Genomic DNA, 27,039 nt, shown 5'->3' with positions numbered 1-27,039 from the left:
AAAATTGCAAAGCAAGTCTTCTTAATGTTTTCTTCTCTCTTTCATGTATCTGATGTACACAAAGTCTCTCATTTGTAATGAAAAATAACTAAAATTCCCTTCACTGTGGGAAACTTAAGGAAACTGAAATGAATTCTCTACCCCAAATATCTCTCCATGAAAGATAACACACTAGATAAACTACAAACCCAATAACACACATGCACTGTATCCAGATTAAATCACAAGTACAAAAACAGCATAAAAAAATCTTTCCCAGCAGCTGGACAGCAAAGCAAAACTGATACTGTCTGTGGTGGTGGTTGGGGGGGGGGCGACTATTGGGTGAATAGAAAAACAATTTACAGTACAAAGAAAATACAGTTTTCTCAAAAATAAACAATTAAACTAATGATGGTTAAAGGAGGAAATAATTTGGCCACAGAATTGAGGCTTCACAGAAGAGGGCTAGGGAACGTGTGAGTATCACCAGAAGAGATAAAAAGTTCACAAACATCTAAATCTGAACAGTCTCTAACCCCAGAACAAGGCCCCTAGGAGTGAAGAGGAGAAACATTCCCTGGTTGTTGGTGTGTTGCAGAATCCATGCCTGGGTGTTCGCTAAAGCAGGTACCATCAGACAGGGCTCATCAACACCTCATCTCCTCTCCTCTCCTCTAACAATTCTCCTCTATTGTACCCAGAGGCCAAGGAGATACCTGCCCACCCCTCCAGAACAGTCCCGCAGACCAGAAGCGTGACTCTTTATTCCACCCCCCGTTCCCAGCCCTCAGCCAACACCACATTCCCCATCCACCATCAAAGTACAACCAAGGGGGTGGGACAACCAGCCAGCAGAGAGACACGCGTTACAGCCTCAGCCTCCGGCTACATCTCAATCAATGGGGCAGCGCAGCCCGGGGACCGCGGAGCCGGAGTGCACGGAACAATCATAGTCACCTGGGCTGTGCAGGGCTGTGGTGTTGCTGTTGTTGTTGCTCTTGCTGGTGGATGTTGTTGTTGTGGGTGATGATGAGGAAGGGGGTGAGGATGGGGGTGAGGAGCAGCAGCAGGAGGAGGAGGAGGAGGAGAGGAGCGGTTGTTGTTGATGGGTAACAGTCGCCAGGACTACGGTGACTATGGCGCTTGATTCACAAGGCAACGGTTGCTATAACTCACAAAAGGGAGAGAGCGAGCGAGAGAGGAGGAGGCGGCGGCCCAGCCTGAGAGGCCCGGAAGAGGCGGGGCCACCGCATGACTGACACCTCCCGTCCCGGCGCCGGTGGGAGGGGATTCGGCTCCCTCACAGGCAGGAGGGGAGCGCACCTGTCTCTCACTGAACGCGGGGTGGGGTCGGGCTGAGCGCTCCACCCCTTGGGGCGCGCGCACAGGCGGGTGTTGGTGAGCACAATGCGGTGCCCGCGGGAGGGCGGTTAGCGGGGACAGTTACTCAGCTCAACAGGCGCAACTACCGAGCGCCGATTCCCAGCTTGCGTGACTAGGGGGCGTGGTTACACCTGGCTCCCGCGTGCACGAGCAATCGGCGGGCCGGCTCTGCCGTCATTTCCGGCTATGGGAGAGAGGAGGAGGAGGAGGAAAGACCCGGATGTGGGCCGGCGAGAGATTCGCTCAGAGACCTCTAACCACCCGTGTCCCGAGGAAGCAGTTGTAGAGCGGGGCACGGAGGAAGTCCCGCCTCGCGCCCGATTCCCCTAGCGCCAAGAAAACGGCGGTTTGGAGGCGCCATCTTAGAGGGAGGACAGGGGACCGCAGTTTCTCCGCACTCAGAGTCTTGTAACCGCCGCCGCGCGCACAGCCTGTGACTAGCCAATCCCTGGGTGCACTCGCCTCACCCCCGCATACACCGACCCTGCTCCCTGCCGGCACCCCCGACCACACACAGCCCTTGCACACCACACCGTGCAGCCCGCCTACGCGCGCCTCTCAGCCCCACGCGGAGCCATCCCACAGCCTTCGCCCTGCAACTTGCCTACACCCCCTTGTCACCCCTACACTGACTCTTCAGCTCACCAACTGTGGTACACCCGTCTCAACTCTCTCCACACCCATCTCTAGCAACCCACATACACCAACCTGCAATCCACATATACATTGCCCTACAACTCACCTGAACACCCACATCCCCCACCTCTGCACCTGTCCTGCAATCAACATACACATCCCTTACCCTACTCCCACCTGCATTCCCAATGTACACATCCCTAACCCTACACCAACCTGCAACCCTGCTACTGCCCCACACACACACCTCACTCCTACACCAGCACTTTCATTTACCTACACCCCAGGCCTGCCCATCCTGCAACCCACATACCCCACTCTAGCCCTCTCCTGCACACCACCTACCTCAGCACGCACATTCTGTGGCCCATCTACATCTCTGCAGCCCCTACCTATACCATGCCCTGTAGCCATCTATTCATCACCTATATCCTCTACCTCCCACACTCCTTGCAATTTACCTACAACCCCTCTGTACACATCCCTTGTAATTCACTGACAGCCCAAATGTATCCTGTTCCCACACACACATCCTGTAACCCACCTACATCCCTTACTCTTCCTGTAACCTACCTACAACCCTATGCACACAACCTCTATGTACCCTGTAACCTAGGTACTCTCTACACACATTCCCAACCATGCACCCTGTAATCCACCTACTGAGAACCCATGTACACTGTAACATATTTACTGGCCCCTCTAACATTTCTGCTACATACAATCTGTAAACCAGGTACACTCTAGAAACTTCCACTAACTCCCCCCACATACGCATCCTGAATCCTTATGCATAGCCTGTAACCAGCCTATACCCTCACAAGCATTTTGTACCAATAGGCACAATCTGTAATCCACCTACTCCCTCCCCACACACAGCCTCTATCCTTACAACATATTACACCCCTGCAGAAGACTTTTACCATCTTGCATTTCCACACACCACGTCTCCAAACAAACTTTAATCCACTTTACTCAGCTTGTATTCTCTGTATCTCCCTAACTACATTGCACAAAGAACAAAATTTTTCACAGCCCTGGGCGATGTAGCTAGGTTGATCTAATTTTTAAGTGTAGACTAGGTCTAAGACCTACAGTAACTGGGTGGTGGAGACTTTTTTAGTTAAGAAATAATATTCAGGAATTAGTCAAACTGTCACTGTGATCAAGTTGAAGATCTGGATTATTTGCTAAAATAGAGCCTTATCCTGAGATGCTGAGCAAACGCTGCTCCTATTGTCTTCAGGGGTTCCACAAGGGTGCAGCATTCAGGTTGGTGATACAGCAGAGCACTGCAGAAGCTTATCTTCAGTTCCATAAAGTTTACAGGTCAGATGGTAGCCCGCAATACAGCCTCTACACCAGGGGTCGGCAACCTTTCAGAAGTGGTGTGCTGAGTCTTCATTTCTTCACTCTAATTTAAGGTTTCGCGTGCCAGTAATACATCTTAACGTTTTTAGAAGATCTCTTTCTATAAGTTTATAATATATAACTAAATTATTGTTGTATGTAAAGTAAATAAGGTTTTAAAAATGTTGAAGAAGCTTCATGTAAAATTAAATTAAAATGCAGAGCCCCTCCCCGGACTGGTGGTCAGGACCTGGGCACTGTGAGTGCCACTGAAAATCAGCTCGTGTGCCGCCTTCGGCACGCATGCCATAGGTTGCCTACCCCTGCTCTACACCACTCCAGGCTGCCAAGGATTTGTCCATCATACTGGAATCCCCAGGTCATGTAGGCCCAGCAATGAGGTGGCCAGGGCACAGTTGCAATCCAACTATTCCTCTCTGATAGACAGGCCCCTCAATGCTGTTACCTGTTGGTATAATTTAGAGCCTGGGGGAGTAAAGTGACCCTCCTGACATTATGACTCTTGGGGGAAGGAGAACATTCACCTGCTGTCCCACTGCAAGCAAATAGGCAGAGAAGGATGGGAATATGAGGAACCCTGGTTCTGCCTCCTACTACACCTCTACCCCGCTATAACGTGACCCGATATAACACAAATTTGGATATAATGCAGTAAAGTAGCACTCCAGGGGGATGGGGCTGCGCACTCCAGCAGATCAAAGCAAGTTCAATATAATGCAATTTCACCTATAACATGGTAAGATTTTTTGGCTCCCAAGGACAGCGTTATATTGGGGTAGAGGTGTAGTTGGCTGAGTGGCACAGGGGAGAGTAAGTGTAGGTCTGCACTGTAGCTGGAGTATAGTTTCCAGTTTGGTAGATGTACACACACTAGCTTTGATCAAGCTAGCACACAAAAAATAGCAGTGTAGCTGTGATGGTGCAGGAGTTTGGCTCAGGCTAGCCACCTGAGTACAATCCCATCCAAGATTCTAGGTACATATTTGGGCAGCTGGCCTGAGTTGCTACCAGTGCTGCTGTGGCTATGCCGCTATATTAAGCACACTAGTTCAATCAAAGCCTAACGTGTACATCCACCCAAGCTGGAAATTACACCTCTAGGTTCAGTATAGCCATAATTTAAGGAGCTTAAATAGAAGGAATAGAATAATTTACTCCTTCCCCAGAGTAATGTGGGAGCAGGGGAGAAATTTGTTCTGTCAGCTGCTGAGGTGTTGCAGTTATGTGCCTCCCATTACCCAGATTAGATTATATGGATACAAGCTGAATGTGAGCAATCACCATGCTACCAGAAAACCAGGAAGCTTTCTGGCAAATGTCATTTGTGGATGCTCCCCCCAGTGATCTGTCTAGAAAGTATCACAGTTTCTCTTTGGATAAAGTTTTTATAGTTAAAGAAAACAAACTTCTAATAGAAATAAGTTTTTTTAAATACAAGAATCTATCCACCCTGAACAATAGACATAGCTGTTCTTAATTTAAACTCAATATGTAAACATATACATTTTTTAGCCAAATTACGCTCTTATATTACACACATACAACTCTCCATTGAAATCAAATAGGCATAATTTATCCCTACCCTAGGGTCTTTTGGCAGGCTCTGCATTTGCAACCAAAATCTATGTTTGTAGCTTGCATTTTATATTGTATGTTCAACAGAATATGGGAATGCTGAGGCAATATACTACATTTTGTTTCTTCAGCACCTCAGCATAACTCTGCTGAAGTACAGGCCAGAGTTTGATATTTTCAGAAAGCGTTAGAGTTAAACCGCAGGACTATTGAATGTAAAACCCTGACAAGTAGGTGTTAATGGTTCCCAGTCAACTTCAAAGAAAGAACCACATAGTTTAGTAAACAAACATTCAAAGCTCACAGAATACAAATAGTATAAAAATTGTAAATAATATTTAGAATACTATGAGTAGCTTTTAAACAAAAGCTAGTAGACAAATCTACATGTGTTCCAGATATAGCCTCTAGCCATCCTTTGTTGCTGTTACATATTTAAAATTTAAATGCAAGGTTTCAACAGAACATTTACACTCCTATACTTTAGCACACACATATAAATACATTCCCCTCTGGTCTTCTTTCAGAGATGATTTCTCAGTCTTTATAGTGTGATCATAATATGTAATGTCTAGCACCAGAACTCTTCAGATCTTGAAAAGAATGGTAGAATTTCAGTCCTTTTCCAGACAATACAGAACGCTTTCAAACAGTCTGTGGTCGCCTCAGCTAACAGTATTCCAGCCCATGGGTTAACAGTTGACCAATTCTCAGATTCTGGTGAAACAAAGTTGTAGCCTATATCCAAAGTAGTACAGGTGCTGGGATCAGTATAAGATCCACTCCCTGAATTTCTATAAGGCTTTCAATCTGTAGAACACTTTGTTCTCCCCACAAACCCTGCTAAGATAGGTAAGAATGTACAACCCTCACCTCACTCCACACTGCCTTTGTTCTCTCTCTGAGACAGAATCCCAGTTTAAAGCAGTTAGCTAATAGCTAAAAGTAAGTTCCATAGGCTCTGTAACATCTATGGGTATGAAATGCTTCCTTGCCACGCTCCCTCTAGGTCTAGTAGAAGGTGTAGTTTCTGCCTCAGTAATCAAACTGATAAGAACAGATTTAAATTTTTTATTAAAGCTAATGTTGAAAAAAATTATAATACAGAGGTTAAGAAAAGAGTGTCTGTACATCTGGGTATAGTGCTTAGATTATCCACAAACACAAAGTTTGTTTTAAAAGTCAGAAGATACATATAGTGGATGATCAGGAATAACCCACATTTTGGTGAATAAATTTAATAATTCAGTTAGATATTAGCATTCAAATATCCACTCTCCCTCTAGGTCTGTAATACATACCACACTATACCAAACATTATCCTGCTTCCCTCGTAACTAAAGCTGGAATAGTACTCACCTGTATCCAAAGTGGTACACGTAGACAAGGCCTTGTCTACACTACAAAGTTTTGTCGACAAAAGTGATGTAGAAACTCAGAAATAGACATAATAAAAATCGGAATGTCATGTTCACACTCGCGCCCTCTGTTTGCAGGGCATGTTCACAGTTGGGGCACTGACATCGACAGTGTGAGCAATGCACTGTGGGTACCTATCCCACGCATCTTGGGACTGGGCTCAATGTCCCGTGATGCATTGTTTTGTGTTCCAGCACTCCATGGGCTTCAGGCTGTCTTTCGCTGCATTTTTCAATGGCCCTTTTTGCTGTGCACCCCAGCAGCTTTGTGAAAAGGGATGGAGCCACACTGTTGTCCTATGCTCTGTTAACTGTCATGAAGACGTTGTGGATGGCAGTGCAGTTAATTGCGAAGTTCCTAACTGAAGAAGATTCCCAGTCGCCTAACATGGAATATAGGACATAGGAGCAATTTTAGATTGCTTTTGGCATTTACAGAACAGCTGCATAGGGTAGACCATCGCTTTGGGCTTGTGAAACAAGCACTGAATGGTGGGATCATATCATCATGCAAGTGTGGGATGACCAGCAGTGGCTACAGAACTTTTGGATGCGGACAGCCACTTTCCTGGAACTGCACAGGGAGCTCCCCCCAGACCTGCGGCACAAGAACACCAGAATGAGAGCTGCCCTCGGTAGAGAAGCATGTGGTAGTTGCTGTGTGGAAGCTGGCAACTGCTACCAGACTGCTACCGGTTGGTCGCGAATCAATTTGGAGTGGGGAAGTCAACCACTGGGGCTGCGTTAATGCAAGTGTGCAGTGCAATAAATCACATCCTGCTATGAAGGACTGTAACTCCGGGAAATCTGCATGAAATAGTGAATGGCTTTGTAGAAATGGGTTTCCCTAACTGGAGGGGCGATAGATGGCACACACATTCCAATTTTGGCACCAGACCACCTTGCAATGAGTACATCAATAGGAAGGGGTACTGCTCCATGGTGTTGCAGGCATGTGTGGATCACCATAGGTGTTTCACTGACATCAACGCGGGGTGGTCCGGGAAGGTGCATGATGCATGCATGTTCAGGAACACCGGCCTGTATAGAAAGCTACAAGCAGGGACTTTCTTTCCAAACCAGAAGATTACAGTGGGAGATGTTGAAATGCCCACAGTGATCCTGGGACACCCAGCGTACCCCTTAGAGGCTCATGAAACCTTACATGGGAACCTGGAAAGCTGTAAGTAGTTGTTCAACAACAGGCTGAGTAGGTGCTGGATGACAGTGGAAAGTGCCTTTGGCAGATTAAAGGTATGCTGGTGAAGCCTTTATGGCAGGCTAGACCTTAATGAGGATAATATTCCTTTGGTCATAGCCACATGTTGTACATTGCATAATCTTTGTGAAGGTAAGGGTGAAAGGTTTGCTCAGGGGTGGAGCGTTGAGGCAGACAGCTTGGCTGCTGATTTTGAGCAGCCAGATACCAATGCTATAAGAGGAGGCCAGAGGGGGGCAATTCGAATCAGGGAGGCTTTGAGGCAACACTGAAAATGAGAACCAGTAATGTATATCTTAGTGATTGGTGCTACAATATTACAGGTAGTTTTCCTAGGAAGTAATGGTGACATTGGGGCCTTACATTCCAGCAAGCACATGAATAAACTGCCTGTTTATATATTGGTAGTGCCTGCGATCTCAATTTGTAGAAAACAAATAAAGATGGGTTACCATTCAAAAACTTTGCTTTTATTGCACAAGAAACAACTCACACAAAGATGCTTGGTGTGAAAGGAGGTACCAGGGAAGGGTAGACTTTCAGACCCGTGTGTAGGTCCAGCTATCATTATGAAAGTTGCCGAAGGAGTGGACTGACGGGGAAACCCAGAAGTCCCAAAAAGTGGAAAGCACTGTGCGGGTGGAGTTTGGGGAAGCATGGAAAAGAGTTCTGAATGTGCTGCAGGGGAGGGCGGGCCTGGATCTGCTCAGTCTGCAGCGTTATTAAGGACTTCAGCATCTGCGTTTCCTCTTCCATTACTTTAATCACCCGCTTAGTAGCATCCTTAACAAACTCCTGATTTTCTTTCCTGTCCTGCCTTTTGGCTTCCCACCACTTCTTGTGTTCCATTTTCTCTGCATTGGAGGAGTGCAGTACCTCCCAGAACATGTCGTCTTTGCTCCATCTTGCCCACTTTCTTATCTGGCAGAGATGCTCAGCTGGTGTGTGCGTTGAGGTGGGGGGTGTTCCTGAAGGCCACATCTCCTGAAACACAAAGAACAATGCATGGAAGCATGATTGTTAAATTCACACACAGCACTGAAACATTTCAGTAAAATACACCTTTTGCAACATAACTATCACTTTCTCACTGACCCTTGGCAAGCACACATCTCTGCGAACACCCAAAGCATGGTGAGTGTTGGTGGAGGGGGGAACGCTCCACATGGGGAAAAGAGCACTCACTCTGCAAGGGTTGTGGTGCAGCGAACTGGGGGGGGGGGGAATCTAAAATTCTCCCACACTTTTCCACAGGTGGGGGTCATTCTAGCAGGGTATGCAGGGAAATGAGGGTACATCTACCACATGCTCGTGGCTTCTGCCCTGCTAGCTGTGCTGCTTGTCTGTGTGCTGCTATGGTCCCTGCACAAGTGATTGCCAAATGGCATGGGAAAGTTTCCTACAATGGGGGAAGGAACAGAGCTGCTCTGCCAAGGAGTCTTAGGCAGAGGATTACCAAGTATCTCCAGGAAATTTTCCTGGAGATATCTCTAGAGGATTTCCATGAGATCTCCATGAGAGTGTGCATCAACACCCTGTTCCACTGTACTGATTAGCTACACAGGGAAATGTCCAGCTCACAGAAATACATCCAGCCGTCTATATTTTCATACCCTGAACTGCTGAAACTGGCTAGACACCTCTGGAGTGGTGAATAGTTCTGTCTGCCTGCCCCATTTTTTAATGTTGTTAAAAAAAAATTCACAGTAGGAGTTGAGTATGTAATCAAGGGCAGAATATGGCCCATAGGAAGAAAAACCATAGGAGATTTGTATCCTTTTATTTAGAATGTTACCTTTTTCTTTTCTTTATTGTAATAACTTTTCACTTTTAATGTTAACATTATGCCCTGATTTTGGTATACTCTTGTGAAATTTGGCACACTGATTTTCTTTCTGTATTTCATGTACAATTTTGTGGAGCCTAGAGAAAACATCTGTTCAAGCTTCTGGTCTATTATTTCATTCCTGCTCACAACTCATACACTAAAAATCTGTCAAACTCAAACCTGTTTTTTATATACAAAAGGTTAAAATTGTTACTAAAATGTTTAATATTATAATTTTCATGTAGCATCTAACACCTCAGTCCTCCAAAGTGATTTAGAAGTATGCAGAGCCTCATGCAGTGAGACATCCCATTAATCTCAGTTAGACTCTGCAAGGATCTAAGAGTCCTCACTTGTGGACCCTTTTGCAGGAGTGGCCTTTATCTGAGCATTTAGTTATGACAATATCATGTTTAGCCAGTTGGCTAAAGCACACAGTGTAAAATGTGAAGCTGCAAACATAGTTTGTAGTTGTAAATGCTAAGCATTTGTATGTGTATTTTTTATGCCACTTCCAAAAATAGACACTTAAAATCTGCATGCAATTTTTACATAAACTTGCATGTCATTTTTATTCTCTTAGATTGCATTAAAATAATTTGTGTGTCTAGAATTGTGTTATAATTTGCATGGGCAAATATTTTTGCTCAACTATTTCCTAAAATTTAATTTGGCAGTTCTTTTTAAAAAAAGAAATCTAGTTAAATAAAACATCATAATTTTTTTTACATAAGAACAGCCATACTGGGTCAGACCAAAGGTCCATCTAGCCCAGTATACTGTCCACCGACAGTGGCCAAGGCCGGGTGCCCCAGAGGGAATGAACAGAACAGGTAATCAGAACGTGATCCATTCCCTGTCGCCCATTTCCAGCTTCTGGCAGACAGAGGCGAGGGATACCATCCATGCCCATCCTGGCTAATAGCCATTGATGGACCTATACTCCATGAACTTATCTAGTTCTTTTTTGAACCCTGTTATAGTCTTGGCCTTCACAATATCCTCTGGCAAGGAGTTCCACAGGTTGACTGTGCATTGTGTGAAAAAATGCTTCCTTTTGTTTGTTTTAAACTTGTTGCCTATTAATTTCATTTGGTGACCCCTAGTTCTCGTGTTATGAGAAGGAGTAAATTACACATCCTTTCTCTGTATTTACTTTCTCCGCAGCAGTCATAATTTTATAAATCTCTATTATATCCCCCCTTAGTTGTCTCTTTTCAAAGCTTAAAAGCCCCAGTCTTATTAAGCTCTCCTCATATGGCAGTCTATCCATACCCCTAATCATTTTTGTTGCCCTTTTCTGAACCTTTTCCAATTCCAATATATCTTTTTTGAGATGGGGCGATCACATCTGCACGCAGTATTCAAGATGTGGTTGTATCAGGATTTATATAGAGGCAATATGATATTTTCTGTCTTATTATCTATCCCTTTCTTAATGATTCCCAACATTCTGTTATCTTTTTTGACTGCCTCTGCACATTGAGTGGATGTTTTCAGAGAACTATCCACAATTACTCCAAGATCTCTTTCTTGAGTGGCAACAGCTAATTTAGACCCCATCATTTTATATGTATAGTTGGGATTACGTTTTCCAATGTGCATTACTTTGCATTTATCAACATTGAATTTCATCTGCCATTTTGTTGCCCAGTCACCCAGTTTTGAGAGATCCTTTTCTAGCTCTTCTCAGTCTGCCTGGGATTTAATTAGCTTGAGTAGTTTTGTATCATTTGCAAATTTTGCCACATCACTGTTTACCCCTTTTCACAGATCATTTATGAATATGTTGAATAGGACTGGTCCCAGTACCGACCCCTGGGGGACACCACTATTTACCTCTCTCCATTCTGAAAACTGACCATTTATTCCCACCCTTTGTTTCCTATCTTTTAACCAGTTACCAATCCCTGAGAGCACCTTCCCTCTTATCCGTGGCAGCTTACTTTGCTTAAGAGCCTTTGGTGAGGGACCTTGTCAAAGGCTTTCTGAAAATCTAAGTATACTATGTCCTCTGGATCCCCCTTGTCCACATGCTTGTTGACCCCCTCAAAGAATTCTAGTAGATTGGTGAGGCATGATTTCCCTTTACAAAAACCATGTAGACTCTTCCCCAACAAATTATGTTCATCTATGTGTCTGACAATTTGGTTCTTTACTATAGTTTCAACCTGTTTGCCTGGTACTGAAGTCAGGCTTACCCACCTGTAATTGCTGGGATCACCTCTGGAGCCCTTTTTAAAGTGGCGTCACATTTGCTATCCTCCTCATTTGGTACAGAAGCTGATTTAAATTATAGGTTACAGACTACAGTTAGTAGTTCTGCAATTTCACATTTGAGTTCCTTCAGAACTCTTGGGTGAATACCATCTGGTCCTGGTGACTTATTACTGTTTAGTTTGTCAATTTGTTCTAAAACCTTCTCTAATGACACCTCAATCTGGGACAGTTCCTCAGATCTGTCACCTAAAAAGAATGGTTCCATTTGGGAATCTCCTTCACATCCTCAGTCATGCAGACCCGATGCAAAGAATTCACTTAGTTTCTCCTCAATGGCTTTATCGTCCTTTAGTGGTCCTGTAGCATCTTGATCTTCCAGTGGCCACACTGGTGGTTTAGCAGGTTTCCTGCTTCTGATGTACTTAAAAAAATGTTTTTGCTATTACTTTTTGAGTCTTTGGCTAGCTGTTCTTCAAATTCTTTTTTGGCCTTCCTAATTATATCTTTACACTTCATTTGCCAGAGATTATGCTCCTTTCTATTTTCCTCACTAGGATTTAACTTCCGCTTTTTAAAGCATGCCTTTTTGCCTCTCACTGCTTCTTTTACTGTGTTGTTTAGCTACAGTGGCATTTTTTTTTATTCTCCTACTATGTTTTTTTAATTTGGGGTATACATTTAATTTGAGCATCTATTATGGTGTCTTTAAAAAGTTTCCAGCGATTTCACTTTTTGCACTGTACCTTTTCATTTCTGTTTAATTAATTTCCTCATTTTTGTGTAGTCCCCCTTTCTGAAATTAAATGCTACAGTGTTGGGCTGCTATGGTGTTTTCCCCACCACAGAGATGTTAAATTTAATTATATTATGGTCACTATTACCAAGCGGTCCAGCTATATTCACCTCTTGGCCCAGATCCTGTGCTCCACTTAGGACTAAACCAGGAATTGCCTCTCCTTTTGTGGGTTCCAGGACTAGCTGCTCCAAGAAGCAGTCATTTAAGATATCAAGCAACTTTATTTCTGCATCCTGTCCTGAGGTGATATGTACCCAGTCAATATGGGGATAGTTGAAATCCCCCATTATTATCGAGTCTTTTATTTTAATAGCCTCTTTAATCTCGCTGAGCATTTCACAGTCACTATCACCATCCTGGTCAGGCGGTCTGTTATATATCCCTACTGCTATATTCTTATTATTAGAGCATGGAATTACTATCCATAGAGAGTGTATGGTACAGTTTGGTTCATTTAAGATTTTTACTTCATTTGATTCTACGCTTTTTTTCACATATAGTGTCACTCCTCCACCAGCACAATCTGTTCTGTCCTTCCAATATATTTTGTACCCTAGTATTACTGTGTCCCATTGAGTATCCTCATTCCACCAAAGTTTCTGTGATGCCTATTATATCAATATTCTCATTTAATACAGGGCACTCTAGTTCACCCACCTTATTATTTAGACTTCTAGCATTTGTATATAAACACTTTAAAAACTTGACACTTTTTAGCTGTCTGCCATTACATGATGTAATTGAATGAGTCTTTTTTTCATTTGACTGTTTCTCATCAGATCCTACCTGTATTTTATCATCTTTCATCCTTTTCTTCTTACTAGGATATAGAGAATCTCCATTAATAGGTCCTCCCCTAACGGATGTCTCTGTCCAAACCATGTGCTCTCTGCACCTGTCAGCTTTCCCCCAGCCCTTAGTTTAAAAACTGTTCTACAACCTTTTTAATTTCATGTGCCAGCCATCTGGTTCCATTTTGGTTTAGTGGAGCCCATCCTTTCTGTATAGACTCCCCCTTTCCCAAAAGTTTCCCCAGTTCCTAATAAATCTAAACCCCTTTTCCCTACACCATCATCTCATCCATGCATTGAGACCCTGCAGTTCTGCCTAACTGGCCCTGCGTGTGGAGCTGGAAGCATTTCAGAGAATGCTACCATGGAGATCCTGGACTTCAGTCTCTTACCTAGCAGCCTAAATTTGGCCTCCAGGACCTCTCTCCTATCCTTTCCTATGTCACTGGTACCTACATGTACCACGACCACCAGCTCCTCCCCAGCACTACACATAAATCTATCTAGATGTCTTGAGAGATCCACAACCTTTGTACCTGGCAGCCAAGTCACCATGCGGTTTTCCCAATCCTTGCAAACCCAGCTATGTTTCTAATGTTCGAATCATCCATTACTAATACCTGTCTCTTCCTAATAACTGGAGTTCCCTTACCCAGAAAGGCATCTTCAGTGCAAGAGGATACCACAACACCATCAGGAAGGAGGGTCCCAACTATGGATCATTTGCTTTGCTCCAGTTGTATGTTTTCCTTCCCTGAAACTTTCACCCTCCTCAACAGTAAAGAGACTGTCAGACCAGGAGTGGCACCGTTCTACTGTGTCCCAAAAAATCTCATCTAAGTATCTTTCTGTCTCCCTTAGCTCCTCCAGTTCAGCCACTCTGATCTCCAAAGCCCATGACGGTCTCTGAGGGCCAGGAGCTCTTTGCACCAAATGCAAATATATGCCACCTGCCCAGAGAGGAGAGAGTCATACATGCTGCATCTGGTGCAATAACCTGGATAGCCCCCACTCTATTGCTGGACTTCTGCCTGCATTATCTTTTTGCTCCGGAAGCTCGTTCCTATGTTGTTTTGTTTTTATCAGTGGGTGGTTTGGGCTTTAAGTTTAAAGAATGATAAGTGTATCTAGCCTCCCCACCCCCACTGTCACTCTCTAAACTCCTTCACAAAACTCCCGTTAGCTGCTCCAGTTCACTAGCTCCTCTGGTTGCTTAGGAGCGGCTTTTTAAAGCCCTGGTCTTCCTGAGTAGCCCGGTCCCCTGATTAAAGGTTGATGGGTGCTAAAGGGCTTAGGGAACAAAGCCTCATTAACATGCTCTCAGCCTTGCCTAGTAGGCTGCTAGGCTTAGCACACGATCCCCCAAACAAACAGACCACACGGTATATTTCAGTCAAGCAGCAAGCACACCACAAACACACACACTACAGACAACAAATTTACTCCACGGGTCTTTTCAAATGGAAAGTTTTAGAAAACATATACGACATGATTATTTTGAGGTGGATATACTGAAGAATTTTTTCTCCCACAGAGGTGGAAGCACTTATCCAAAAATTATTGTACTTCACTAACATGAAAAAAAAATATTATGAACTTTGGACTGCAAAGATATTAGGGGAAAAGTGTAATGAAGACATTAAGAGAATTTTTAATGAAGAGTAAATGTGTAATGAAGAAGTGAAGAGAATTTTTAAAAGGTGATCACTTAAGTCTCTTTGAATTTAATACATTGATTGGGCTGTGAAATTATGAAGTAATGTATTTAAAAATAAGGTAAAGACATTTAATTTGTGGTATAGGGATGCCCTATTTGCAGCTGCAGACATATGACACCATAATTATAGACTTCTTATTAAAATGTGATATCATTCTTCATCTAGAAGAAATAACCTTTAAAGAAAGAACCCTAATTTGAACTGAAGATTGATGAAAGCTCAGTAGTGCTAATGAGAATAGTAAAGATTACATAAAAAATAGTAGTCCCTGACAGAAGATTTTTAGCAGGCTTAATTATTAAACATAATAATGTCTGTCTTCTGAATGAGAATTTTTTAAAATCTGTGTTTAACTCTTCATAAAATCAAACCTAGAATTCAGTAAGAAAATTAAAACATTGTACAGAGAATAATAATTTTAAAAAATCCAGATAAAGGGATGGAGAAACCAATCGGTGAAACTCCCACTGAAATCAACACAAGGGATTCTCCATTTGAAAGGCCTGTAGTATATTTTTAGCTTGGATACATATTGCCTTATGCTAGTATTCTGGGTCAGCATTATGCTAATTCTCAGCATAGTATTAGAGGGCACTACGTTGCTGGAGTTGCTGACTTTCAAGTGAGAAGTAAATATAAAGTCCTAAAACTTTTGATCATTCAGATTCCCATCATTCTTTCTGTAAGAGCAGATGGTTAACACCAACACACTATCCAAATTCCTATTTGGGCAATTACATTCTGTATAACTAAAATTTCCCCTGCAGTTCCTAGTCTTCATTTCCATGCCTAAACCTGTTGCATAGTGTGGCTCTTCACTGTTAAATAGATGGCATGGTTTTAGCCAAATTGGCTGTGCTTCTATGGTGGATGATGTGTTTCCTATAGAGTTGTGAATCTCAGAAAATGCTACTGAATTTGAAAGCACAGGAGCATATTTCTAAAGATACTTAGTGCAAGCAGCTCACCTAAAAGACTGCAGATATGGCCTTAACTTCCATCACTGTTGAACAACAAAAATTATAACAGTTGTGTATTTGAGTATGTATTTTATAGGATGTTTCATATCTTAAGGCTTTGGATGGGTGCATTTTAAAATAAATATGAATTAAATATACACATCACAAATCAGAGGTTATCAGTTTTTAAGTACTCTGGCATGCTTTACCCACCCCCTCTCTCCTGAAACAGTATGGGTTGCACACTGCCAACAGTAATAATAAATTTGCACTTATATAGTGTTTTCATCCATTAGAGCTCAAAGCACTTTATCAAGTAAGGTAAGTATAGGTTACCTCATTTAAATAGATGGGAAAGCTGAGACAGAAAAGTGAAATCATTTTCCCAAGATCACACAGATGGTCAGGGGAAGAACAAGGAATTAGAACCCAGCTCTCCTGACTCCCAGTCCAGAAGTAATTACATTCTCCTGTAACTGAATTATTATTACATGTGTTTATAAGGCACTCATTTAAAAATATGCATTTTGAGATTTTCAGAATTCCTCGCTGAGCTCCACAGTGCTGAAGAGCATGCCCATTGCTGTACCTCTACACCCCTTCTGGGGGTGCACCATACCAGTTTGCTTTGTGGCGTGGTGCAGAAAAATAGAGTTGGTCTATGGCCCCACACTCTCCCTGCTCCTTTCAGGTGGATTACATCCTGAAATAACAGTCCCTGTGCTCTGCTGAGTACAGGGACTACAGCTGTGGAGAGCTCTTACCTGGGGAACACAAACACAGAGAAAGGCACTTTGTGCTTTCTGCCGTGGACACCCAAGTAAGGGCCAGCCAGAATCTGGCCTTACATTTGCAAGAAAGACAGTCTGAACATCAAAAAATGGAACACATTTAAATGGTCACCTTACAAGTGTGTGCGATATCTAATTCAACAAACTACAGAGCAGAATGGCCAAAGTATAATTTAGCAATATGGGACCAATAGTCCTTTTTTCCTGGAAAGTACCGTGGACTCTCTAATGACTGAAAGTTTAATGGAGCTACTAATGGGAGACGTCTAGTGGTTGGAGTGGGAATCTTTTTTAAGAGGCTTTTTGGGTTTGTGGTCAATGCTTAAAGTTTGTAAATATCACAAGAAAATGTGAGTAAATTAAATTACATAGTGGTTACTTGGGGAGAACTTCATAGGTTTGGGGCTGCCGTTTGACGAGGAGAGTCTTTTTAATGTTTAGCTTTTAAAATATTACTATTAAAATGCATAACAACATAGTATGCTGGTTGGTAGGGACAATTAAAAATAAAAACATGAAATAAACTGGTGATCAGTGTAATGATGTTTCATTTTAAGGCTACTGTATTGCAACCTGAGAACCTCAGCACAATTGGGAGTTAGTCTAGTTTACAAGGTGTTTGAGTGTGGAGCAAATTGCTAGTACTCTGCTTATTATAGAACATTAACGGTATGTTTGTGTGTGCCTGGATTGTCTGCCACACAACACTGTTATCAGGACATCAGTTTTACACATTACACATTATCTAGCAGGTGGCAAAGCTGAAATGTTAATATATTGACTGTGCTATAACAGGTGAAAATTAACTGAGATGATTAACATTTAATAATTTCCAATTACAACATCTTTTCAGACATTTCTATGATTTCTGTGTTAACTTATCTGAATCTTACCCCTTTTGGGTTGACACTTTCCAGATGTGGTCTCTGCCTGAAGTGAATGTCCATGTAAACTTGAGCAAAAACTGATCAGCTGTTTAAGCACGAGGAGAGTAAAAAAACACTTTCCCCATAATAAAAAAATTCCTGATGTGTGTGTGTGTTCGTCCAGTCAAATCAGCTGAAGTTTGAAAGCTGAAAATTGGCATGCCAATAGCCTACAATGAAGACCAGGGCACAGATTTGTTCTGGACAAAATCAGATTTTTATATGACTATTAGAACTTAGCAATCATACATGGAGCATACACAGTACATTGTGTTCACTAAGATTGCTAACTGTGACTCTATGGACATATACAGCAAATCCATCTTTTCAGTGAATTGGCTAGTCATCTAAATTGCTGCAAATTGGTAGGGAGAACTGATGCAGAGAGAAGGGTTCTTGGGAACTTGTACCATGTAGAGGGAAAGAATAAGGCCTTCTGTGGACCTTGTACAGTTGACAGGTGCATTGCCAAAATCTCTTCCAAACCTTATAAGTTCTACAGGAGCCCCTGGCTTAATTCCTGAAAACTTCAGCAGCTCTGTAGCTCGGGAAGGCCACTGAGCTAGTGAAAATCATAAGTTCTGCCAGAGCAAAGGGCTCTGCTCCAGTGGAGCTTAAGGACTTTTGCTCCTCCTGACAACTGGGGATCACACTGACACTGAGCACAGGAACTGAGACCAAGGACACTGTCTTCTCCTGTGCTCTGAACGTTCCTTCTGCTGGTCTGCAGGAAGCAGAGAAAAAGAGCAAGTGGCCTGACCTCAGTGCAGAGGGGTGAGGAGAGTGGCATGGGGTTGACAGGTCTGAGGAGTTAAGGTAGGTAGACGTGGTAGAGGGAGATTGGGACATGTAGCCAGAAGGGGGTGTTGTTGAGAGACAAGGATAAGGATAGATTGGATGGGATGGGTTAGGTTTGGGAGGGATAGGGGCAAAAGGGTCTGTTACCACTAAACACATATAGTAGTCAACATGATTCCACAGGATGAAAATCTGTTTTTCAGTTTGCTTTTATTTTAAAAACCTGTGAAATCATATTAAAAACTATATTAAAATAATATTAAGGTTGCAAAATCAAGTATTTAAAACTTGGAAGTGTCAGAATGAAGGTTGTTTGTTCAACCTTATTTTGCTCGCCGTGTGTATATGCATTATATCATCATCATCATCATCAAACTCTACTTTTTCCACATTTTTGCCTCATTCAGTGCAACCTTAACTTTCTTTTATATAGTGTTTTGTAGTTAATTAAATATTAAAGTAGTACAATTAAGCCCTTGGAAGTCAGGAGATGCCAAATTTTGGTTTACATGTATGACCTTGACATTAATATTGTAAACATCTAAAATATTTTATTTTAGTGTTTGAAAAATAGTAAGTTCTCCTGTAATGAAAGACTGTATCATAATGCATGAACCAATGGAGGCAGAGTTAAGGCTGAACATTCAGCCTAAATTTTGGCATTTCTGAAACTGAGTGTATAACTGTAGAATGTTAATGTTTTATTAGCATAGATTTTGTATGAAATTTTAGAAGGCGGCATTAGGTATAATTCTGTTGTCATTTACTCTCATGCAACCTCACTGACTTCAATATAGTTGCACAGGTATGATTATAAGTATTAATTTCTCTATGTGGGGTGTATATGTAAAATTGAAGAATGAAGGAGATTGTTCTCAGACAAAATATTTTACATATTTATGTATTTTCTTGTTAGTCAAGGGCAATGATTAATAATGAGACTACTGACCATACCTGTGGGAAATAAAAGTGTATTATGTTTATTAGTTACTTTTCTATAAATGCAGTTCCCATGTAAGCATAGCTCCTTATGAACTACAAATATTGTGGTGTATGAACACCATGTCTTACTTTTGTTTTTTCTTTCTTTCTATTTCCCTTCTCTGTCTTTTTGGGCAACCCCTGAAGAGCTCAGTATTATTTCCTTTTACCTAATAATAATTCAAATGGAAACAAAAATTTTATATTTTACACTATTATATTTTAATATGTTGGTGCAAAAATCAATATTCTATTGGATTTTTCCCTTAGTACTTATTGTAATTTCCTATGACACGGTTCATGCAAAAATAATGTTTAATCAAAAATTTTAAAAAGCAATATATCTGATATTGCCCCTTTATCTTAAGTCTACAGACTTCACTCTTAGGAAAAGTACAAAGTTATTAGTTTACTTAGAACTGTTGTTAATTTCAGAGAATGATCCTTTCACTGTGTTCTAAATGAAATATCAGTTCATGGTTACTAATTAAAGTATAATTCTACTCTGAAATGTAAAAGGAGATGCCTATTATTGAACAAATGTGCTCTTTTTGTGCAGATAGTATATGTATTAGTTCTTCCTACTTTTATCCTCCGTACCCTAGCCCTTTTTTGCATTTGGCCTCTGTGGGTTCTTTCTGATGCCTTTCCTAGGCATTTTGAGGATGGTGTGAACTGAGGGACCATGACAATATTGTGCTGAGCACTCTGGCAGAAGCCTGATGGTATGCGGGCTGGCAGATCATTCACTGTCAAAATGGTAGTTGTTAGAATAGTGCGGAGAACAGGGAAGTAGGCTCCTAACTATTTAATAAAGTCTTCATTGAGAGTTTTATCATTGTGTGAAGTCTGTACTTTAGGGATCTGAGTAGAACTTTTAAGAGATGAGAGAGTGGGATGGAGTTCCTTCCTTCATAAAGGCAAATCATACTAAAGGTAAAACTCCCTAAGCTTTTAAAGTAGCCCCAGGACCTTTGCTCTAAAGAAATTCCATCATTATAGATCTTCTTTGGAGGCACTGGTCAGGTTTAAAATGAAAATATCTTACATATTCATTTCAGCCTCAAAGATCCCAAAGCACTTTTATATGTATACACACGTGTTCAGTGCATAAAAATAACACACAAGAGTTAGGAAAGGAAGTGAAGAATAATGAACACAATTGAAACTGCAAGGGCAGAATAAACAAACATTATTCAATTATCAAGATTGGAATCTGGCCAAAACACCAGTGGCAATTCTTGCGAGAAATACCCACAGGATCTTTAATCAGATGTGATCAAGAATTATTTTACATCCTGGCCAAAAACATGCTGCCTCCAGAAGTACAGTGCCTCCCTAACGTAAAGGTTTTTTTTGTTTTGCATTACCAATTTAAAGTTTGCACACTAACTTGTAGCCTTGGGTGATGAGTCTTTAAATGAAAATTCTATTTGCATCTTTCATATCTTGACTCAGACTCAGCATGCATATTACCAGTAAGGAATACCAATCTGCCATCTCTGCTTGTCGTTACAGAAATCTCTCGCTAGCCTGGGGTGAAGAAGGTAGCAATTTCAAGAGTTATTGCAATTAACATTTCACTGCTGGAGAGAGTATTTAAATCATGTTTCAGACCTTCTAGGTTCTAATGGAATATATGCCTATGTAAGCTTTCAGACCTTCTAGGTTCTAATGGAATATTTGCCTATGTAAGCTTTTTGGGGCAGGGACTGTGTCTTCTGTCAACCTAGCTGTGTCTACATCAGGAGTTAGGTCAGCATAGGTATGGAGCTCAGGAGAGTGGATTTTTCACACTCCTGAGCACCATAGCTATGTAGACCTGAGTTTTAAGTGTAGACCAGGCCTCAAACATATATAACTTTAAGCATGGGAATAGTTCCAGTGAAGAAAATTGAATGACTACTGTGCTTAAAATCAAATACATACTTGTTTGCATGATCCAGGCCTGTAGGTCTTTTTATTGTTGATGACTCATTGTTTAATCCTTTATCTCTCTTGAAAGAATGGCAGCTAAAAAAAGCCCCTAGGTGCATTGGCCTGCTTGGCAAAAATGAGATCAGGCATCACATTCTTACTTCTGCTGCATTTTCCCAACTAAAACCTTCACCAGCTCACCAGGTTGGTCCCCCATTTGTGTCAAACAAAGAAAAAGAAATAACAAAAGAAAAATGCAAAAAGGGGAAAGTAAAATTAGATTTAAAAAATTCTTTCAATGTTAATGATTAAAAGCATACCTGACAGTATTCCTCTGATTGCTAGGTATCTATAAAATAACCTGGGCTTGATCCTGCAAACACTTATTGGATTGCGAGGCTTAGTGCTATACGTAGTAGAAGATTTTGCACAACTGGGCATTTGGACTGAAAGTCATTCTTTGGCTTCAAATGGAACCAACCCAAAATTAGCTTAAATATGAGAAAGAGAATTTAATGTTTTAATAATCCATTGCAATCGAGTGCATGTCTATAAGATACTGAATATTGGGAAACACTTCCTAGTTATGCTCATTAACTCCTGGACGAGTTACTTTTGCCTCAGTTATAGCTCTCCTGAACAGCATTGCCACTTACACACACAGTACCCTTAAAAATGGCTAAGATGTTTCTAACTCCTCAGATGTATCTACAAGAGGAGGTGGAACCATATTGGACCCTGTCCCTCATAAGCAGTATGTCTTTCAGGAGCCTCCTCAGCATTTGGGAGGGATAAGGCCTAACATCATAGTCTAAAAATAAATAGTCTCATTATTAGTGCAAGTTATTTTTTAACCAGAAAAAGATTTTTATACATTTGCTTAGCACTTTTGGAAAATAATTAGGGGTGTCAATTAATCACAGTGAACCATTTGTATATTGCACTTTCACAATAAAGAGATTGCACTACAGTACTTGTATTAGGTGAATTAAAAATACTATTTCTTTTGTTTTTTACAGTGCAAATACTTGTAATCAAAATAAATATAAAGTAAGCACTGTACACTTTGTATTCCATGTTGTAATTGAAATCAATATATTTGAAAATGTAGAAAACATTCAAAAATATTTTCAAAAATGGTATTCTATTATTAATAGCCCGATTAATCACAATTAATTTTTTTAATCGTTTGACATCCCTAGAAATATTTTCAGAGTTTAGATTTTTATTCTAGCTCCTCACGAGAATAATTTAGGCCTGATCGTCACTTAAAACTTGGGTTGACATAGCTACGGTACAGAGAGGTGTGGATTTTTCACACCCTTGAGTGCTGTAGCTATGCTGACCTAACCCCCATGTAGACCTAGCTAAATGAAAGGAAGAACTCCTTCCGGAGCTGTAGGATACGTCTACACTACAGGGTTATGACACTATAATCCTCATAGTGTAAACGTGCCTGTAGTTCCTTTACTGTGGGCTAGATTTTGCCATGCTCACTCTTGTTGCGTAACACCATCCCCCCTTCAAGTACCACCACTGAAATCACTGGAACTGTTTGCAGAGTGTGGTACTACCCATTGTAAGGAAGGGTGACACACTTTGCCTTATATTAGCATGGGGCATTGAGATTTAACAAACCTAGGGGAAACAGATAGAAACACAGTAAATTCATGGTGGAAATTAATTATTAGACATGAAACAAAACTGAAAGCCACTGAAGAGTTGCTGACATCTCATGGAATACACAGTACTAAAAATAAGAGTTTCCCCTTATTTTTTTATTTAAAGAAAGCAGCAACAACAGTGCTGCTCATAAGAAGCAAAGCTTCTGAATTAATGTAAATACCTTGAGTAATTAAAAACTTTCTCCTCTTGATTTTTGCTGAATAAGACAAACTATCACTGGGCAACTTTAACTCTGTGTCGTCAAAGTTTTTTGCCATTCAATTATACTGATCTTGATCCTGCATTCCTTGCATACTCAAAACTCCCATGAAGGGAAGGCAAGTCAATAGCAGTCTGGGGTATGTAAAGAACACAGAACCAGGCCTTAGAGTTTTAAATGAAATGTAACAGTTCCTTAATAACAATTTAAAACTGATTTTTGCCAAGAAACCAGTTCTTCAAGTGAAACTTGGCTATTGAACAATTGTGAATGAAAAAGCTCCAAACATTTTCCCATCTGCTTTTCTAGATGCTTAAATGACAATAAAAAATCTAAATGGGAATGGAAATGTTATTTAATATAGTGCTGAAGTGTACAGCCAACATTTTAGGAATTGTTAGGTGAAACTTCTTTTTTTACCCCAAAATAATTTTCCTTGCTTTTTTTCCCTCTAATGCAGAACTGAGACGTCTCCATCACCATCACAGCTCTCTCCTGTCCCCCATTACATATTTGGTGGAAGGACAGCCTGAATGAATGGTTTGAAGATTTCCACTGAGCCTGACTGTGCCTTAGTATTTATAACTAGGCTATTAAGGTTCCCCATCTAGTCTAGTCTACTGTGTTCCATTCATACCAAATGAACTTGTTGGGGCTGTGTGTATCAGAATTGGCACACACACAAAATGGATTTTGTATGTCCTTGTGACAGGGTGAATGAACTCAATATTACTGTTTGTCTTTGATCCAAATAAGACTTCCCCAGCTCTGCTGTTTAAGTTAGTAATTCCACAGTGCCCTTCATGTATCCTTTCCAATACTGGCTTCCAATCAGTGTGGGAACTCCTATTTTTTAATCTTTCATGAGTATGCCCAAGATTGCTGAAAGCTCATTGTATATTGGGAATGCACAGGTCAGAAGTGTTGATTCTTCCATCCACTACAAACAGCTTGTAATGTTTTTCCATCCTTAGCTATTCCCTCTTTCTATCTCATCCTATACATCTGGTGACACAACACATGATGCTTTTCTCACATTCACGTGTACTACCTGATTATAACAGACTATTTTAGAAACTATCCAGAAAGAGTGATACTTGCAGTTACCATAATATCAGCTGAAGTCAGGCACGTTAAAACCATGTTTGCAAGTCATGGACTCCGAAGGCCTGCAATAATTGATTCTAGCTCCCTAAGCTACTATTTGTTCTCCCTGAGCCTTTTTCTAGCTGTCTGAATCACCCTCTGATCTTTTTCTCTTATGTGTTTGAGTTTTTCAAATCAGCTCGCTGTTTGTTTCCCGTGTGTGTGGCATGCAGAGCAATCAATGGGTATTGCTGGTGCTTGACTGGTTTAACTGTGCCGCCTGTCTTAACCATGCACCAGGCATAACTAACTCAGGAGCACCTGACAGAATGTGTCTGGGCTGCTGAATACTTTTGAAAATGTTATTTTATTGCTCAGCTCCTCAGCCAGGCCCTGACACTGCCATTTTGAAGGGCTTAGCATCCAAAACACTCTGAGAACTTAAGTACATCTGAAAATCAGTTCTGAAAAGCTGCAGAATGCCTACACATGTGCTGGGCCCCATTTGAAGCATACAACAGGGTACTTGGCTATGCGAACATTTAGAAATTTCACCAATAGTGTGTGAAGCAGAAAAACCAAGCTCAAAGATCAGACTCATTGTTTTCACAGTCATTTCCCATAAAATGTCTAGAATTTTTTCCTAATGAAAAGAAAAAAAATGCTGAAACCCACCCCTCCCCCCAGAAGTCTTAACAAGAGAGTCGATCATATCAGCTGACGGCGCATCACATTTGTTAAACATACATTATACTTGGCCTCGCCTGATGCTGAAAGCAACCAAAACAAATCAGCTCCAGAAAAACTGCTTTTCTGACTTTTTGCCTTTGCTCTTTCTGCTTCTGAGCCAGTTGTTGTTGATTGATGCCAACCTCTACATTGCTTAATAGTAATTCTCATTAGTGTACTGCCTTACATATTTTATATCATCTTAATACCAAGAGCCAAAACTTGCTATGATTGGGGAAACGAGGCGATCTAGGGCTAATACTCCTTAGCTAGGACAATGTATAGTACATTAGCACAGGGGCATTTCTCACCTGTCTTCCCCTGCTGTTGGCTGCAGGTCTACTGCCATCTCCCATGCAAAATGGGGATCTTCTGCTCCATACTATACCTTCCGGTTTTTCCTACACTAGATTCTTTTGAGTCTTTGTTACTGCTCTGAACACATATTGCTTTTAGTTCTTTTCCACTAATTTGATGAATTCCAATGTTCCAGTGCAAGACTGGATCCAGTCCCTCTCTGGGGCTAATATTATTAACCTTGCTTTTTATGTTTTGCTGTGCAGCAGCCAGCAGTACGTACGGAGTGTTCCATGTCTTTTGTATGGCTCTCCACATTAACATGCATTATATCAAAATAAACTGAATTTTGTTTACCATGTTTCAGATGCCTGAGCAGATGAATGGTACTCTAAGAATATATGTTCAACCTTGCATATTCACAGTCTATTTAACATTGGCCAAACTTCTCACAAAGGCTTTCAGATACCATCTGTTGTCACATGATTGTGTGTGCCAGGTCCTTATAAGAAATGTATTTGATCACCCAGCTTTTAATTGCTTCTTTAAAAATGGTAGAATGAATAAGGTACTAGCAGGTTTCAGATAAAAGGAATTATGTGTATATCAAGTCTGGTAAAATAAAATGGCATTCTAAGTATATTTCCACACATCCTGGCCACAAATGGGCCATTCTGCACCTCAATCATGGGAGTGACCAGATTTCCCATTTCTATGGACTTAGTCAAGAGTTGTTCAGACTGTGACTAGCTGACTCAACTATGTTTTAACAAACATGTTCACAAAAAAAATCTTACCTAACATTTTCCTACAGTTCTGCCAGTGCTAAACACCATCAGCCCTAGTGTCTGCCATTTGTCCATCATGTTGTCACTGAAATAAAGAACTGTGCTCAGTGCTGATGCAGTGCTGCATCCAGAAAGGCCAATTCAGGGCAGGCACCATAAGCAGCAGCTGTGAAGATGTAACAATGTTACCAACTGTCATGATTTTATCATGAGTCTTATGATATTTGGGGTTGTCGCTGAGGTTCCAGCACATGGAGTCATGTGATTATCTCAGCTTTCATTTACAAAAATGTCTGGAGTTTGTGGTTGCAGAGGAAAGCTTGAAAACATGACTCCTAAAGGCTCAAAACTCAAGAGGCAAATAAAAAGAAACAAAAATTTAATCTTTTTAAAAAAATCTTTTAAAGCCAATCTCATGATTTTGGGGGCTTCACTCATGCTGCTTGAAAGCTTGGGGTTGGCACTACTGTGCAAAGTACAACACAAAGAAAAAACTGGTAATCTACCTTTCTGAGATTTTTTTTTTAAAAGTAGTACTGGGGAAAGAGAAGAAACATTGTGAGGGAGAGAGGAAAAGAACATATAAAATATTCAGAATGAGACTAGAGTTACTTTCTACTTGCCTCACAAAAACCCAAGTGTACTTGTTCTGCTATGGTACACAGAAAATCAAGTCAGGGTTAATTATTTATTGATTTTAATTAAAATGGCCTCTATACCTATAGCAAATATAAACAACTGTGTGTGTTGTCTGTCATGTGAAACCAATTGAATCATTATTACTTTTGCATGGATTGAGTACTAAAATGAAAAATTTGCAAAGTAAGAGAAGCTTTCTTGGGATAGTTAAACAAGGTAATAACATAAAGAAAGGTAGACATAGTCTTTGATGGTCACAAAAAATGGATAGCAGTGTACCACTTGCACTTTGTAAATGTTTATCTT

The 27,039-nt window shown here is 41.0% G+C and overlaps 1 protein-coding gene and 2 long non-coding RNA genes across 5 annotated transcripts in view; 1 reads left to right on the top strand and 2 right to left on the bottom strand.

The window, feature by feature from the left end:
- The window catches only part of RFX3 (regulatory factor X3), a 238,959-nt gene extending 237,502 nt beyond the window's left edge, over positions 1-1,457 (bottom strand). The window contains exon 1 of one of the 3 annotated variants that reach the window (XM_045021039.1): positions 940-1,457. The gene's annotated coding sequence lies outside the window, so the exon portion shown is untranslated. The remainder of the gene's footprint in view (positions 1-939) is intronic. The other 2 variants (XM_045021044.1, XM_045021043.1) reach the window with 2 other exon arrangements.
- On the top strand, positions 1,256-25,626 carry LOC123372704. The gene is made up of 3 exons (XR_006580411.1): positions 1,256-3,273; positions 20,911-21,039; positions 23,655-25,626. It is a non-coding gene; the product is annotated as an uncharacterized LOC123372704 (long non-coding RNA).
- Positions 8,033-27,039, bottom strand: part of LOC123372705 — a 56,009-nt gene continuing 37,002 nt past the window's right edge. Inside the window, exon 3 of the long non-coding RNA XR_006580412.1 lies at positions 8,033-8,568. This is a non-coding gene — a long non-coding RNA (uncharacterized LOC123372705). The remainder of the gene's footprint in view (positions 8,569-27,039) is intronic.

This window comes from Mauremys mutica, chromosome 6, assembly GCF_020497125.1.
Source record: "Mauremys mutica isolate MM-2020 ecotype Southern chromosome 6, ASM2049712v1, whole genome shotgun sequence".
Classification (NCBI taxonomy): domain Eukaryota; kingdom Metazoa; phylum Chordata; order Testudines; family Geoemydidae; genus Mauremys; species Mauremys mutica.
This window is presented reverse-complemented; position numbering and strand designations above follow the sequence as displayed.